Source organism: Suricata suricatta, chromosome 14, assembly GCF_006229205.1.
Source record: "Suricata suricatta isolate VVHF042 chromosome 14, meerkat_22Aug2017_6uvM2_HiC, whole genome shotgun sequence".
Classification (NCBI taxonomy): Eukaryota; Metazoa; Chordata; class Mammalia; order Carnivora; family Herpestidae; genus Suricata; species Suricata suricatta.
In genome coordinates this window covers 65,133,471-65,144,754 of record NC_043713.1, presented here as the reverse complement: position 1 = coordinate 65,144,754, position 11,284 = coordinate 65,133,471, and the positions used below count along the sequence as shown (strand labels likewise).

General features: G+C 54.2%; 1 long non-coding RNA gene across 1 annotated transcript; it reads right to left on the bottom strand.

The window, feature by feature from the left end:
- Positions 1-1,173: 1,173 nt before the first annotated feature.
- On the bottom strand, positions 1,174-6,870 carry LOC115277567. Its single transcript, XR_003902422.1, has 2 exons — positions 6,834-6,870; positions 1,174-1,589 (listed from the first exon to the last, which is right to left on the bottom strand). It is a non-coding gene; the product is annotated as an uncharacterized LOC115277567 (long non-coding RNA).
- Positions 6,871-11,284: the final 4,414 nt, after the last annotated feature.

The following is an 11,284-nucleotide window of genomic DNA, read 5'->3' as shown; positions in this document are numbered from 1 at the left end:
CTCTGGGAAATACTTCCACTGTAATTCCTCGGGCTGGAGGCAAATATTAAAATTGCTGACAGCCTGCTCGCCACGGTGCCGATTTGTAATGTTGATGAATCAGGAGCCAGGCCCGGTGCTGGCTGTGGGTACAAGCGCCCGGAATATTCATGAGTTCTGTGGCCCTTCCCTGACGGCATCATTTCCCCTTTACGGTGCGATAATTCTACCGCAAGGCGCTTGCTCCGCCATGGTTTTCGGAGGCTGCCCACACGCCCCAGCCCGGACAGGCGCCCCTCCTCCCTAGAACCAGAAGCCGCAGCCCCTGGTGGGCTGTCACCAGTGCACAGGGACACCATGAAACAGGTAAAGAATCCGCACTCCCCCCCCCCTGAGCTGCAGAGAGAAGCCTACAGCTCCTCATGCAAGCCAACTGAAGAAAGCAACATTTTGCTAACCCCCCACCCCCGAGACCTGACCTGGACATTTTGGGGAACCGGGGACATTTTTCTCGTCACACGTCTTCTCCCCAGAGCGACGCAGCCTGCCTGTCCACGCGCCCCCGGAAAAGCGTGTCTGCCCGCTGATCTGAGGTGCCCCGTGCTTTTCTGGTTAAACATTTATACAGCAGCTTTTGTGGATAAATAGATCCATACATGTGTCTGCAGGATTAGGATTAAATATTAAGAAGACGCGCAGGCAGGGATCTGGTCGGCCCGGATGAGGTGAAACCTGGGGCACAAATGTGGAATCTGAGTGGGACTGAAGGGCCAGTAATTAAGAGCGTTGAGGTTGACCTACGGCCAGTCGGGTCCCCTGGCTGCCCCAGCAGAAAGCAGCCTTAATGACACTGACTGGACGGGGTCTTTTCTCTTCTGCCAGACTTTTGTCTCTTTTCTCCTTCTTTCCCCCTTCTTTCTCCTCCTCGAAGGCAAAGCTGACTCCGGCAACCTTCTCTCTTCCAGTCTACGCAGCGCCACTAAAGATAGGTTTGCCTTTTAAAATTTTATTCGATGAGGTTTTACAAGTCGCGTGCTCGATGTGGTGCCAGTCGAGGAATATGCCAGGGGCCTGGCGGAGACTGGAATTGAAATGATTCTAATTACGCGTGATAATTTCTGCATTCTAACATAAAACAATGTTACTCAAAAAGAAAAAAAATCCCATTACAATGGTTAAAAGACAAATCATGTATCAAGTCCCTTTCTTTATTACTTTATTAGACAATTTACAAGGCAACATTTTGAACACTGGGATCAGGCAATGGCCCAAGGCTATCCGACGGGTAAGCCGCACTAAGAGAAGGGAGTTCCTCTCTCGTCATTAGTCAGAAAGTCAAATGCAATCCCGGGGACTCCAATTGGCTTGTCAAATTAGCCACTGTTTCAAAACATCAGCATGGCGGAGCGTTGCAGGCATGGAGAGGAGGCCCTCGGCTCTGGAAAGAAGTGTTGAGCTGTCGTAGACCGCCTCCTCCCAGCAGCATCCGGAGAGCCCGGATACCTCTCTCGCGGGTGGGATTCTACAGGCATGCCTGGTGGCCTCTGGCACGTGACTTGCGCGGGCCAATGAGACGAGAGCAGGATGGATCCTCCGCTTCTGAGCTGACCCTGTAAGAGATGTGCATGGGGGCGCCTGGGTGGCTCAGCTGGCTAAGCCTCCAGCTTCGGCTCAGGTCATGATCTCACGGTCATGATCTCACAGTTCGTGGGTTCCAGCCCCTGTCGGACTCTGTGCTGACAGGTAGCTCAGAGCCTGGAGCCTGCTTCAAATTCTGGGTCTCCCTCTCTGCTCCACCCCCACTCTTGCTCTGTCACTGTCTCTCTAAATTAAGTAATAAAACATTTTTAAAATTTTTTTAAAAGAGAGACTTGCATGCTTCTCCGAATCTCCTATTCCGCTGCCTCCAGGCAGACCAATCATGGGCCAGAGAAAGGCGCTCCAGTGACCTGGGTCACGGGCAAAACCCATTTGAAGCAGGAGCCACAGCCAAGGTGGAACGTGAGGCACATGACGGGAGTGTGCAAGACAGACACATAAAGGGGGGGTGAAAATTAGCCTTTCTCTTTCAAAGGGGTGACTCACTGTCCCGGCTCCCCCAGGCTTGAGGGAGGTGCAGTTTTCAAACAGGGACAGTCCCGAGCGGGTGACCTTGATTTATCTGGGACTGACTTATTTCCTGGGAGGTGGACTTGTAGCGCTGAACTCAGGAAACAGCTGGGTGTGCCTGAGCATGTGACAGGCAGGCAGCCATCCGAGCCTGGTGACAGCCTGCAGGCACCTTGATGGGGGCCATCCAGCCTCTGGGAGGATGGACGGCTGCTGTCTAGCGCCCCCCTCCCCCACTTGCCTGGTCTCTGGTGTTTTGTACAGCAGCAGGGACAGACTGAGACACTGGTACACCCTGACCTGACAGATGAGGACACCAAAGTTCAGAGGGTCCGAGAGACTGGATCGAGGGAGCCTGGCGTGAGGGCAGGATGGAGGCTTGGAAGCCAAATGAGCCGGGTTTGCCTCCCGGCTGTGATGGTTAATCTCATGTGTGAGCTCCAGCGGGCTAAGGGACGCCCAGACACCTGCCGCAACAGGTCTTCTGGGCGCGTCTGTGAGGGTGCAGAGATCGGCATCTGTACTCACGGACTGAGTACACATCACCCTCACCAGTGCGGCCGGCCTCATCCAATCCGTTGAGGGACTGGATAGAACAAAACGTGGACGAAGGGCAAAATCTCTCTCTCTGTCTCTCTCTGTCTCCCCCTTCCCCCCTCTCCCTCCCCACCCCCACTTACACTGGGACACCCATTTCTCCTGCCCTTGAACATGGGCACTTGTTGGGTTCTCAGCCCAATGGACTCAGACCGGGACTCACACCATCGGGTTCCCGGGATCTCACGCCTTTGGGATTGGATTGGAGCCGCACTGTCCGCTTTGCCAAGCCTCTGGCTCGCCGACAGCTGGCGGGGGGATTCCTGGCCCCCATCGTGTGAGCCAACCCTGCATAATAACTCTCCTTACATCCACCTACCTACCTATCATCTATCTATCTATCAATCATCTGTTTATCTCCTATTGGTTCTGTTTCTCTAGAAAACGCTAATACGCCGGCTCTGTTGATTACTGGCTGTGCTCCCTCGGGCGAGAATCACAGGTCTGTCCACAGCAGGGAGAACAGGCAGGAGGCTCAGTAGACGGTGATCTTGGGACCAAAACCCGTAAGAGAGACAAGGAAGCAGCAACGGGAAGAGTAGAAGTTGAGCCGTGATGAAGGTCCAACAAAGGTCTCCACAGACCCCGTGGGCCCTTCAGGGCTGTGTCAATCAGGACAAGGTCCTTACCCTTCTGCATCTATCAAGCACAGGATGCCTGCTGCTCCCAGAAGGGAGTGACCTTGGGTGTGGCAGTGCCCAAGGTCCTGGCAGTAAAGAAATAAATCCTTTCTTCCTGGGGAGGGGGTTCAGTTGGTTAAGCAACCAACTCTTGATTTTGGCTCAGCTCATGACCTCACGGCCCTACGTTGGGTTCTATGCTGACAGTGCAGATCCTGCTTGGGATTCTCTCTCCCTCTCTTTCTGGCCCCCCCAACCTCTTTTAAATAATAAATAAACATTTTTTTAAAATCCTTTCTTTCCAAAGGCACATCTGGGCTGTTCATCACGCCGTCCAATGTGGCAAGTTACATAAACAGTCTGACCTCAGTTCTCAGCTGCAAAATGGGCCAGGAGCCGCTAATACTCTGTAAGTAATCCATTGATACTTAATGAGGCACCAGGTCCTAAGGTTAAGAGCTCACAGGGATGTCTGAGGATGGCATGCGTTAAAGCATGGATGTGCTTTGAACAGCTTCTGGTACACAATAAGTGATATACTGTCATAATTATGATTCGTACTAAATACCCCCCCCCTTCCATGCAGTAGCCGTCTCTTGACTGGCCTCTGGGCTTACGTTCCCACCTGTTCCCCTCACGATGGCCAGAGGGAGCTCTCCAGAAAAGCCAAACATCTAGGTCACTTCTCTGCTCTAAATCCTTTCATAGATCCCTAGTACCTTCTAGATAAAACCCAAGCTCCTTCCAGTGATTTCCAAGGTTCTCCCCCACTGCTCCCCATACTGCTCCAGCCCCATGACCATGCACGTAAAGGCTTTCTATAAAACTGTATAGTCTGACACCTTGTGCCCCAAAGCAAGGCTACTCCATGGGGCGCCTGGGTGACTCAGTCGGTTGAGTGTCTGACTTCAGCTCAGGTCATGACCTCATGGTTCATGAGTTCCAATCCCACATCAAGCCCTATGCTGACAGCCTGGAGCCTGATTTGGATTGTGTGTCTCCCTCTCTTTCTGCCCCTACCCCCCTCATGCTCTGTCTCTCTCTGTCTCAAAAACAAATAAAACATTTTTTTTTAATTTAAAACAAAACAGACAAACAAACAAAAAAAAAAACAAGGCTACTCCACCTACCTGCAATGCCCACCTGTTCCTCTCCCCGACTTGGTAAAGTCCAACCTCTTTCCCAAGACTCAGCTCCAGCATCACCTCCTTCAGGAAGCCCTCCCTGCATGCCCCAGGCAGGTGAGACCGGCCCCCGGTGCTCCCACTGTCCCCTAAGCATGCTCCAGTCCTGCTACCTGCATCCTGATTATCCCTGAAAGGACTGCCTGTCTCATTAACACCGCGTCCCATGAGCCTGAGGCAAGAGTATTTTTGGATCCCATAAGAACTTCTCTTTTTCAAAACTCTGAATTCCCAGCCCATTTCTGGAGAGAAGAGGGGACTGGCACACAGTAGGTAGGCAGTAAATACTCACTAGATGAATAAATGTCTAGCCTGGCTTCTTATAGGATAAGTGTGGGAACTAAGAATCATTTCTCCACATCTCCACGGAACCTACCTAGAAATTCAATTTGAAACCCCTGAAAATTGGCTGCAAATTTACTAACCCCTAGAGATGTAGATGAGCAAACCAGGCAAATGGCTTCTATTGTCGTAGGTAACCGCTGTTGTGTTTTGAATAAGCATTTTGATAACTGCACATGGGGGCCATGTGCTCCAAAGACTTGGAAGCAAGCAGACCTGCCTTGCAGGGCCGCCCCCGGCCCTTGCTGGCTGTGGGACCCTGGGAAAGTCGCCGCCCCGCTCTGGACCTCAGAGCCCTCCCCTGGGGACACGGAGGTGAGCAGCGCTCCAAACAAGCAAACCAAACACACAAGCATTGTTTCTACAGCCCTTGACTCCCTCCATCGGAGACTCCTGTTTACTCCTGAGAACGTCTTGGTGGTTCAGTTCCTAAGTCTGGCACCTGACATTCAGCGCTGTTACCATCTGCCCCACCTTCCTGTGGACTCAGCCCCCCAATGCACCCCCTGCAGGCCCAGAGACGTATCTCACCTCCTGCCACCCTCCAATCCACACCCCTTGAGGGCCCCTGCTTCCACCACTGCCCCCACCCTGCCTCTCTCCCTCATGTGCCAGGTATACAGTTGGTGCTCAAAAACCTGCACGGTGAATATTTTATTGCAGGCCAATCATGGATTGCATTATGTCCCTCCTACCTTGAGATATGTGGAAGTCCCAACCCTTGATAGCTGTGAATGGGATCCTGGGAGTAGGGTGTATGCATGCAGATGATCAAGTTAAGATGAGATCACTGGGGGGCTCTGGTCCAGGACCACTGTGTCCTTATACACACGGAGACAGGCTTGCACAGCGGGAAGACGGAAAAGTGATGTGAAGACACAGGGAGGCCATCTACAAGCTGGGGAACATCCAAGGCCACCGGAAGCCAGGCCACATCGTGCAGATGACATCAACCCACTCAGCCAGCAGGAACGGGAAGAAGGAGCCCTGGAGCGAGGTTCTGGGCCTGGCTCTAAAGGCGCGAGTGGTGTGTCCTTGGGTAAGTCCCTCCCCACCGAGCCTCAGTGCCCCTGCTATAGACTGAACGTTTGTGTGTCTGGGTCCCCCCCAGATTCATCTGCTGAAGCCCTGATCCCCCACGTGATGCATTTGGAGGCGGTGCAGCCCCCATGGATGGGATCAGTGGTCCTCACTCACAACAAGAGTCATTAGAGAGTCGAGGACCCAGCAGGAAGGCAGCCGGGACGGGGTGCGTCACGGCCACCCAGGCTCACCCAGGCACCGCCTGCAACACGTGTTGGGTGCGCTGAAGAACTGGGGCGGGCCCTCTGCGCCCCGGGACAGAGGAGTGCGACTGTGTGCCTGCCTACTGTGTGCCAGACACTTGGCTAGGAAGTGCAGAGGAGAAACGAAGACAAGCACTCGCCCACCCACCTATTCAAGGGTCCCCCGAGCACCCGCTTTGTACCAGGCACTGCGCCAGGTCGGGGAGAGGAGGCTCCTGGGGACAGATGAAGCCCTTGTCCCGGGGGCTTGCACCCTGCAGGGTTTCACAGCCAGGCGCCCTGCCTTTGCACCACCTCATGCCGGAGGGGCGGGCAGGCCGGGGCCCACGCCCCTGGGGGCTACGCAGACGCTCGAGAGGGGGGCTCTGTGACTACCAAAAGGGAGACACATATAAGGGGACGTCCGGGTGGCTCAGTCAGTCAAGCATCCTGACTTCAGCTCAGGTCACGATCTCACAGTTCGTCGGTTCGGGCCCTGTGTCCAGCTCCCTGGGATCCTCCCTCTTCTCTCTCTGCCCTCCGTGACTTGAGCTTTCTCTCAAAATAAATAAATAAACTGTTTGTTTAAAAAAAAAAAAAAAAGGAAACACATAGGTTTACGGTAAAGATTCTGGGCTTGGAGGCCCAGGGCCGGGGTCCTAGGACAGCCTCCTTGCACTCCCAGTAGCATAAGCTCAGTTTCCTTAGCTGGAAAATGGGTTCATCACGAGTCCTACCTCATGGGGTTCGTGAGCACGACCCGGGATCTGACACACGTGTGGTCCTCGGATCGGGGCCCAGCGGTGGGCAGGACGTGGTGTCCACTCTTCTTGACCTCCGTGGTCATGGAAGCAGACTGAGGCCAGGAGGTGACGCTCCCGGGCAGCCCTGGCCCACAGGCTGAGTGTCCGCTGCTCCTGTGCCCTTGTCAACGTTTGTGCCTCACCTTCAGTGGCCAATGTGGAAACTGAGGCAAGAGAACAGAGCAACTTGCCCAGAGTTATCTAGTGAGTTTGGGGCCCAAAGGGAAGTGGATTCCGTGGAACTTGCCCAGAGTGGGTCCTCCCCCACCCGACCTGGCGACTCCACTCCCCCTGCTTCACCTTCCCTCCCCTCCCCTCCTCTTCATCTCCCTCAACAGCAACTATTCTGCTGAGCTGCGGGCCAGGCACTTGCTCGTGCCTTATGTTCCCGCCTCCCCGAATCCCCACAGCAACACCATAAAGAAGATGCCGGGACTGACCCCACTTAACAGACAAAGAAACTGAGGCTCTGAGAAGGCAGTGGTCTGTGCTCACACCGCTAGGAAAGGCTAACCCTCGATCCCTGGCCGGCTGAGTCTCTTCGCCGTGGGCAGGCCAAGACCCCCATCCGCGCCGCCTCCCGGAACAACCATCACTGGTCTCCTCCCATTGGCAGGACACCGCCGGTGCCGTGCCAGTGACCTCTGGAATCCACATGAAAACACCACGAAGCAGGAATTATTACCCCGTTTGACAGAGAAGGAAACTGAGGCTCAAAGGTGCCAAGTCCCTTGGTCCAGCAAGGGAGCTGCGGGACCACTTTCGAACTCAGAGCCTCGCCCTCCTCAACCCCTGTGTCCAGAGTGTCTCCGCGGAATGGCAGAGCCCTGGCTGCTGCTGTCCTCACAGCAAGGACAGCCACGGTCCTGGGGAGGCGGCTGCCGGGCGGAGTATAAAAAATTCCACTCTCCTCTCTGAGCAGACAGCACTGACTCACGCCACCAGCAGGCGTTAACTGAGCGGCTGCTAGGAGCCCGGCTCCGGAGATCACAGAGAGAAGCAAGAGCCAAGGAAGGAAATTTCCGGAAGCATGCAAGGGAGCTAGGAGGCAGCCCCAGGGAGAAATGGATGACGCTTTCCCCGGTGGGGTGGACGTGGGCCTGTCTGCCTGTCTGTCTGGAGGGACAGACACGGCCCAGCTCTACCCAGGACCCCAGCAGTGCAGACCAGCTTTAGGACAAGGGGCCGGGTGGCGAGCCGGAGATTATGACCGGCTGCTGCGGGCGGGGACGGCCATGACCTCGGGTCTTCTCATCTCCGGCGGCGGGGCTGCGTTCTGTGATTGCCCGGCCACCTGCGGCCTCTGGGCCCCAGTCAATTTTCTCTGCCTCCATCTGCCTGCGGACAGCGCCCTCGGCTTCTCATAGCCTGGGAAATACCAGCTCCGGCCCATTCCCGCGACGGGGTGGGGGCGGGGGGCATGGTGTGCCCACCACCCCCAGGTCCCAAGTGCGAATCCCCAGCCTGTCCCTGCTGCCAAGTGCTCCTCTGACGTATCGCTGATCACATGATCACCTCAACTACCAGGCGCCCTGGAGGGGCCCGGTCTCTACTAAGCACCTCCCTGGTTGAGCGCTCACTACATCTGAGCTCTCGTTTTCTCCTCAAGCCACTCTGGAGGCAGGAACAAGTATCCCCATTGGATAGACGAAGAGACTGAGGTTCAGAGAGGACCTGGTATCTCTGGATCCAGTCCAGGTCTGTGTGGCTCCAAAGCCGCTCGTCCCTAACAGGGAGCCGGGGAGGTGCACTGGTGGGCAGGGGCCCTCCAGAGATCCTGGTCCCATGGAGAGAAGGCCCACCGTCCGGGGCACATCCCAGGGCAGTGCCTGAGGCTTCTCGGGTCTGGAGACCAGAAACTCTTCTTCACGTTGCTTTTCAAGATGGGGCTGGGAGACCTCCAACGAGTACCTTCCCCTCTCTGAGCCCTCAGGGGCTTCACCGTCAGTAACACAGGGGCAATGACACCTGCCTTTCAGATGCCTCTTCCCAGCGGCCCCTGGACTCCCTCCCGGAACCCACGCCAGACAATGTCTGCGGGATCCAGGGCAGGCCGGAGGACTGTGTCTAAATCGGAGCCGCCACCTTCCTCCGCCTCACCATCTCCTCAGCTTTCAGCAGCACAGAGGGAAACCACGCTTCGTGTTCAGGCTCCAGACAAAAGTTCATTTGGACCGAGGCTCAGGGACTCCCAGCCGCGTGCCCTGACCCTCGGTGCCCAGGCGCTAGGGCTCTCCGTGGTCACAGCCCTGCACTGTGCGGGGGCGTGAGAAGCCGGAGGCCTGCCTGGGGGAAGCTAGACGCCAGGGTCATCACAGCTGGTTATTAAGCACCCTCTGCAGGCCTGCGTTGCCCCGTTTGACATCGCAGCAACCTGGTGGGCTGGTGTGACTCTCCCCAGGCAGGTGCCTGAGGCTCAAAGGCTTTGAATGACCCACCCAAGTCACCGAGGAAAGACAGCAAGAGCCCGGCCAGGCCTGAAACCCAAAGTGGTTGGACTCCAAGGTCATTGTTCCTCCGCCACAGCTCCACACCCTCCCCAGCCTGAGACAGCCCCCAAATCCCGACCAGCTCCTCCCACAATCCCCGCGGGAGGTTGAGAGCCCCAAAGACCCCCAGCTTCAGACTCACACAGAGCTGGGCTCGGAGTCTCAACAACCAACACTGAAAGCACAAGCAATGAAAGGGAAAACAGACATTGGACCTCCACCAACATTTAAAACGTTTGTGCAGCAGACAATACCATCAAGGAAGTGAGAAGGCAACTCACCAAATGAGAGAAAATATCTGCAAATCATGTATCAGAAAAGGCATTTGTATCCAGAATTCGAAGAACTCTTATGACTCCATAACAGACGATCGGGGCAGGGAGGAGGAGCTCCTGGGTGGCTCAGTCGGTTAAGCATTTGACTTGGGCCCAGGTCATGATCCAGAAGTTCATGAGTTTGAGCCCCGCATCAGGCTCTGAGCTGTCAGCACAGAACCTGCTTCTGATTCTGTCTCCCTCTCTCTCTGCCCCTCCCCCGTTTGTTCTCTATCTCTCTCTGTCTTTTAAAAATAAATGTTTTTAAAACTTTAAAAAATAATAATAGACAACCAGTTTTTTATAAGTGGGTAGAAGATCTAAATACACATCCCCCAACCCAAATGGCCATAAAAATGGCCACGAAGCTCATGTAAAGATGCTTAGCCTTCAGGGAAATGCAAATCAAAACCACAAGGAGATACCACTTGACTAGAATCAGTCAGACGGTAACAAGTGTTGGCTAGAATCTGGAAGGGGCTGCAGAAAGGGCAGTGGCTTTGAACACGGTCTAGGGGTCCCTAAACCATCCCACCGGACATTACCCAAGGTCTCAGCTCTGCGCCCCCAGGTTGCTACTGAAGCTTGAAGCACATTTCTGCACAGAAACTCCACAAGTGTTCGAGCAGTGTTATCCGTTGCAATCAAAAAGTGGAAACTGGTGCCCGGACGGCTCAGACAGTTAAGCATTGAGGTGCCCGAGTGGCTCAGTCAGTCAGGCGTCCAACCTCAGCTCAGGTCATGATCTCACATTCATGGGTTCAAGCCCCGCGTTGGGCTCTGTGCTGACCATTCAGAGCAGGGAGCCTGCTTCCGATTCTGTGTCTCCCCCTTTCTCTGCCTCTCCCCACCTCAAGCTCTGTCTCTCTCAAAAATAAACATTCTAAAAAAAGGTTAAGTATCAGATGCTTACCTGACTCTTGATCTCAACTCAAGCCATAATCTCGTGGTTCAAGAGATCAAGCCCCACATCGACCCAGAGGCTGTTTGGGATTCTCTCTGTCTCCCTATGTGCCCCCCTAAATAAATAAATCAATACAAAAACAAACAAACAAACATTTTTGGGAAACGACCCAATGCCTATCGGCACATAAACTGATAAACAATGTGGTACATCCATACGATGGAATATTATTCAGCCATAAAAAGGAGTGAAGTACAAACACGTGCTGCATTAGAGATGAACCTTGAAGACACTCCGCTAAGTGAAATACGCCTGTCACAAAAGGTCACACAGTGTACATGTCCATTCACATGGAATGCTCAGAACAGGCAAATCTATAGACAGAAAGCAGATCAGTGGTTACCAAGAGCTAGGGGGCAGGAGAAATGGGGGTGCCTGCTAACAGGTAGGGGACATTTTCAGAGTAATTAAAATGTTCTAAAATAGGACTGTGCCGATAGCTACACAAGGCTGTGACTATACCAAAAACCAGTGAAATGTACATTTCAAACATACGGGAATGTGACGATATGTGAATTATATCTCAGTAAAGCTGTAAGGGGGAAAAAAACCATCTCTAGCAAACCCCGGAGCCCAAGACTGTCCAGCTCCAGACCTCAGTTTCCCCTTCTGCAAAGT